Source organism: Ziziphus jujuba, chromosome 12, assembly GCF_031755915.1.
Source record: "Ziziphus jujuba cultivar Dongzao chromosome 12, ASM3175591v1".
NCBI classification, from domain to species: Eukaryota; Viridiplantae; Streptophyta; class Magnoliopsida; order Rosales; family Rhamnaceae; genus Ziziphus; species Ziziphus jujuba.
Window position 1 is genome coordinate 26,485,001 of NC_083390.1, and position 5,932 is coordinate 26,490,932.

Consider the following 5,932-nt stretch of genomic DNA (forward strand, 5'->3'; position numbering starts at 1 on the left):
AACAAAAACATTTCTAAACAAGCATTTTTATGATTCATGACCGGCAATGGTTTCTTACTCAAAATAGCTTTATTAACATCCCAAAAACTCAAATAAAAAATTTAATTTTTCCTCTCTTTTCTTTCTTCCCCTTGGTTTGGCTCTCACTCTCTCCTTTTCTCACTTCTCTCAAACTCTCGGGTTTCTCTCCCCTTCTCACCTCACTTTCAGCTTTCCCATGATTTTTCCACTTATTTGAGTCTTAAAGCACTTACTTGGTTGGTCTTGCACGACTTGGACTCCTTGGATGGGTGTTGTTGCGGTGGGGGCCATGCTAGTCCTCTCCTTTAGTTGTTCGGCCACCCTCCTTTGTTGTATTTGTATTTTATCTTTGTACACCTCTTTAGGAGTTAATGCCTCCATCTTGACCTTTTTACCTTTAAATATAAAAACAATACTATTCTCTCTACCATAATGAATAGCATCTCTATCAAATTGTCAAGGCCTACCAAGTAAAATATGTCCCGCATGCATAGGGACAACATCACACAAAACCACATCCATATATTTATCAATGCTGAATTTTACTTTGGCTTGTTTATTAACTTTAATCTCACCACTATCATTAACCCATTGTAACCTATAAGGTTCTAGATGTTTAATTGTTATCAAGCCTAATTTATCTGCCACAAGATTACTAATTACATTGGTACAATTTCCACTATCATTAATTATACTACAAATCTTACCCTGGATTTCACATCGGGTGTGGAAGATGTTCTCTCTTTGAATTTCATCTTCATATTTGTATGCAGCCAGTACTCTCCTAGAAACCAAGCTTAATTTAGCATGGGAAGCATTCAACATTTCGGCCTCACCTTCAATCTCTTCTTCCTCCTCTTGCTCGGTTTCATCACCACTTTCCGATTCTAGCTCACCATTACCCTCACTTTTATGTGCTTGGACAGATTCGGCTTTAAGCTCCTTTTTTTGGCTGATTAATGCTTTCTTCTCCCACCTTCGGCTTTGGCTTGCTTTCATAGGTAGGATTTTTTCTCCAGCCACTTGGAATTCATCTTCCACTGTTTGAAACTCCTCCAAACCATGAGCTTACACCCCTCCTCTTGAATTGATGTTCAAGTTTAATAGCCACATGCAACATCTCCTCCAACTCCACATATTGTTGCAATTCTAGTTGATTCGCTATCTCATAATTCAAACCACCTAAAAACCTTGCCATGGTTGCTTCCCTATCTTCATTCATGCTCAATCTCATCATAAGCATCTCCATCTCCTTGTAATAATCATCCCGGATCTAGTTCCTTGAGATAAAAATTGAAGTCTTTGATGTAGCAACCTAAGATAATGTGATGGTACGAACCGCTACCTCACGGCTCCTTTCATTTGTCGCCATGTAGTGATCAAGTCATCACTAACTCTCCTTTGGGTTTTTTGTTCATTGGTCCACCACTGGAGTGCATAATAACCAAACTCCATTGCTACCAACTTCACCTTCTTGGCCTCCGAATAATTATGACAATAAAAAATCATCTCCATTCTCTCTCCCATTCCAAATATGCCTCCGAATCACTTTTTCCCATGAAAGATGGAATTTTTACCTTGATATTTCCTAGATCATCATCTTCATTCCTTAATGATCTCCCATGGATTGGCCTTTCTTGAGGTTTAAAAATTTCATCAAACCCCTCATCCAAGTCATCTCCAAAGTTACTTCCCCCAAATTCCTCTCTTACTCGCCCTCGGCCTCCTCGACCTCGACCTCCATAAGCATCTAACCTTATATTTAGCCTTCCTTGTGATGTTTCTATCCTGTCCATCCTTTGATTTATATTATCAAATTGGGCATTCATCCGCTGCAATTGCTCCAATATAGTTCTCATGTCCGTTTGCTTACCATTCCTCGTAGCTCGGGAACTACCATGGAATCCTACAGACTCTTCTTCATTAATTCTTAAAGGTGGATCTCCTCTTCACACCGTTGAATCTGCCATGTTAGTATGAATAATACAAATATAAAATAAGACCTCATCAAATTCACTCCCTCACGTGTTTCACTCAAATAAGAACTCAACACTTGTGTTTGTACACTAGTTTCGGCTTTTAACCCTCTTTTGGGCTCCCACTCTCTTGCCTTTTTCCTCTCAATGAATTATATCACAATTCTAATTAAAACACCCACAATACAGCAATTATATCACAAGTATGTTTTAATTAAACTTATCAACAAAACAGTAGCAAAAAATAAGCAATACCGAATGAATTAACAAAACCTTGTTTTCGGCTATCTAGACAAATAAAGCAAAATAATAAGGAAAATTTCCGAATTAGCAAGAACTGGACCTGATGGTAAGAGATTAAGGATTCAAAAATAAAATTTAGGAAAAAGAATTTCGAATATGAGCAACAATCAAATCGAACAAAAATATAGAATAGTGTTAGTTGTTGTTCTTGTAATTCAAGTCTTTGTATCAAATCCTTCAACTAATTTTAATCAAAATAATTTAAACACCCAAAATTCAAATATCCAGCAACAAAAATAATTCTCCAGAAACTCCAAATATTGAATAAATAATCAACAAAACAGCAGCTCCAATAATTTCCAGAAAACAAATCAAACTCCAACAAACCGAAATTTTTTTTGTTTGTTCTTTTTTTTTTTATTCGGCTTTTCTTCTTCTTTTTTTTTTTTCACTCACTGAACATAAAAAAACTGCAGTAACAAGAATCAACACCAAAAGCAAAAACTAACCAAACCCGTGGCCTCCAACCACAAGAATAAAAATGTGCAGTTTTTTTTTTTCTTTTTTTTATATCTGATCGGTTTTTTTTTTTTTTTAATATATGAATGCAAATATTTAAGACTAAAACAGTAAAAAAAAAAAACCAAATTAGCAAGAACAATGATTAAATACAACCAACAAACTAGGAAGCAAAAATACGGGAAAACTAGGAAATCCTAATTCAACTAGGAATGAATTTTTTTTTTTTTAAATATGCAGAATGTGTATGATGATAGAAGCAACCTTAAACTAATGCTAGAATTGCAGAATAACACAAAAAACAAATAAAGCAAATAAAGATAGATCAAACCTGAACAAAATTTGGCTCTGATACCAAATGATACGAACCTAGGACGACCTGCGCCTAAACCCGTAATATATTAGCCCAGATCTAATCAAGTTCAAGTTCTAATGGTCACCTTGACCCCTAACAAACCTATGATTAAAAACCTTGGTATATAATGAAGACACCATAACAGGTGATGGATATTCTATTGATAAGTCAAAAATAAATCACTCATTCACTAATGGTGTTTTAGGTGTTCAAAGAGAACAAAGAGAATTCAATCTCACAAATAATTTTCTGTATAAAATTCAAGCTTGATTTCTCATTAAAAATAAGCCTTTAAATAGGCTTTGAATGAACAAACTAAAACCCTAAAAGGATTAGGAAATTTCAACCAACATAGAATCCAATTAGGAAATTGCCTAATTTCACACCCTTTCCTAATCTAATTTGGATTAATTAATTCCCTTATTTTTAATTAGAAATTAATTAATTTACAATGAAAATAATAAAATAATAACTTTTCTAAGCTTATTTTTCCAGAAAATAAATAAGTAAAAACCAATAGTAAAAGTAATTTCCTAAAACAAAAAGTAGAAATCAAATTAGGAAACTGATATACTAGCTTTCTGACTAAGTTGACTTTGTCCAATCTTTGACCAATTTGAGCTCCAAATCAGCTTCTATATGCTTTTTAGGATGTAAAATAGGATTATTATGGAGTCCCACACGTGGCCCTTGCTCGGAGGAAAGAGAAAAAGCCAACTCAGCAAAATACAGTAAAGCCAGCAAGCAATACAGCAATTTTTGGCCAAATTTTGAAGCTGTCCGTACAAGTCTGTACAAGTTGGTTTTACTTCTGCTTTTAATTGTTTCCATGACCTCTTAGTGATATTTATTGATTCCATAAAGAGTTGGAACCATTTCTTGCTGCCCTGGACTCCATAAATGCACCAAAACCGCTTCCTGGATCTGTATCGGCTTCCACCACTTGTATGCTCAAAACAGGTTTTGGAACTTTGGGTATGGACAAATGCTCTTAAGAATGAATTACCCCCTAGATAGAGGCAACAAATTTATCCCTAAACCTCTTAGCTTAAGCCCTAGTGATCGGGCCGATCTTCATTTGTATCGGGTCAGCAACCCAGCGGGTTGTTGGTTGTGCGAGCACGGACAGATTCGCATCAAAAGGCCCCACAGGTAATGAATGGGAAGATCAAAAAGTTGGAAGAAGAAGGGGTTTTTTGGTTAGACGCATGGAATTAGCTAAGAATTTTATTCAAACAAATATAGAACCTAAGTGGATGGTTTTATGTCTATTACTAGTTCTTCCTCCCGAGTTGAGACCTATTACTCAAATAGATGGGGGTAAACTAAACTCTGTAGAGGAGTTATCTATTGGAACAATACTGTTATCGATCTATTAACCACAAGTAGATCTGTGCCAGGGTAATTAGTAATGTGTCAGGAGAAATTGGTACAAGAAGCTGTGCATACACTTCTTTGATAATGGAATCCGCAGGTAACCAATGAGGGACGGTCATAATAAGGCTTACAAGTCATTTTCAGAAGTAATTGAAGGCAAAGAAGGAAGATTTCATGAGACTCTACTTGGCAAACATGTTGATTATTCGAGGCATTCTGTCATTGTCGTAGGTCCTACACTTTCATTACATCGATGTGGATTGCCTCGCGAAATAGCAATAGAAACTTTCCAGACATTTGTAATTTGTGGTTTAATTAGATAACAGTTGGCTTCGAACATAGGAGTTGCTAAGAGTAAAATTCGAGAAAAAGAGCTGGTTGTATGGGAAATACTTCAAGAATTATGCAAGGGCATCCCGTATTGCTGAATAGGGTGCGCACTCTACATAGATTATGCATACAAACCTTCCAACCCATTTTAGTCGAAGGACATGCTATTTCTTTACATCCATTAGTTTGTAGGGGTCGAAGGACATGCTATTTCTTTACATCCATTAGTTTGTAGGGGATTCAATGTAGACTTTGATGGGGATCAAATGGCTGCTCATGTACCTTTATCTTTGGAGGCTCAAGTGGAGGCTCATTTACTTATGTTTTCTCATACGAATCTCTTGTTGCTAGCTATTGGAGATCCCATTTCCATACCAAATCAAGATATGCTTATTGTCTCTATGTATTAACAAGCGAGAATCGCCGAGGTATTTGTGCAAATAGGTATAATCCATGGAATCACATCAATTATCAAAATGGAAGAACTGACAATAATAACTATACGAAAGAAAAAGAACACCATTTTTGTACTTCTTATGATGCAATTGCAGCTTATCGGCATAAAAGAATCCATTTAGAAAGTCCTTTGTGACTCCGGTGGTAAGTAAATCAATGTGCTATTACTTCAAGAGAAGCTCCCTTGGAAGTTCAGATTTATAGGCCCTATCTAATAGTAAGAAGCATAAAAAAAGAAATTCTTTGTATATACGTTCGAACCACTGTTGGTCATATTTCTCTTTATCGAGAAATCGAAGAAGCCATACAAGGACTTTGCTTGGCCTGCTCATATGATACTCAATAATATGGTATCCAAGCTATGATTCTATGACACTAGCGTGAATTCAGGTATTTCTGGTTTAAGTAGGACCATAGTTCCTGAAATTCTACACGAATCAAGATCGAGAAAAGGAAGTTTTCCAATCATTGACTGAAACCCATTGGCGAACCCCACTCAGCGGAATATGGAGATACTTATGGCAGAATGGGCTAATCTGGCCTTTCACAATAAAATGATAGATGCAACTGCCATTAAACAGCTTATTAGTAGATTAATAAACTACTTTGGAATGGCGTGTACATCACACATCCTGGATCAAGTAAAGACTCTGGG

General features: G+C 36.0%; 1 pseudogene; it reads left to right on the top strand.

The window, feature by feature from the left end:
- LOC132800186 (DNA-directed RNA polymerase subunit beta'-like) overlaps nt 1-5,623 on the top strand; it is an 8,609-nt pseudogene extending 2,986 nt beyond the window's left edge.
- The last annotated feature ends 309 nt before the right edge of the window (nt 5,624-5,932 follow it).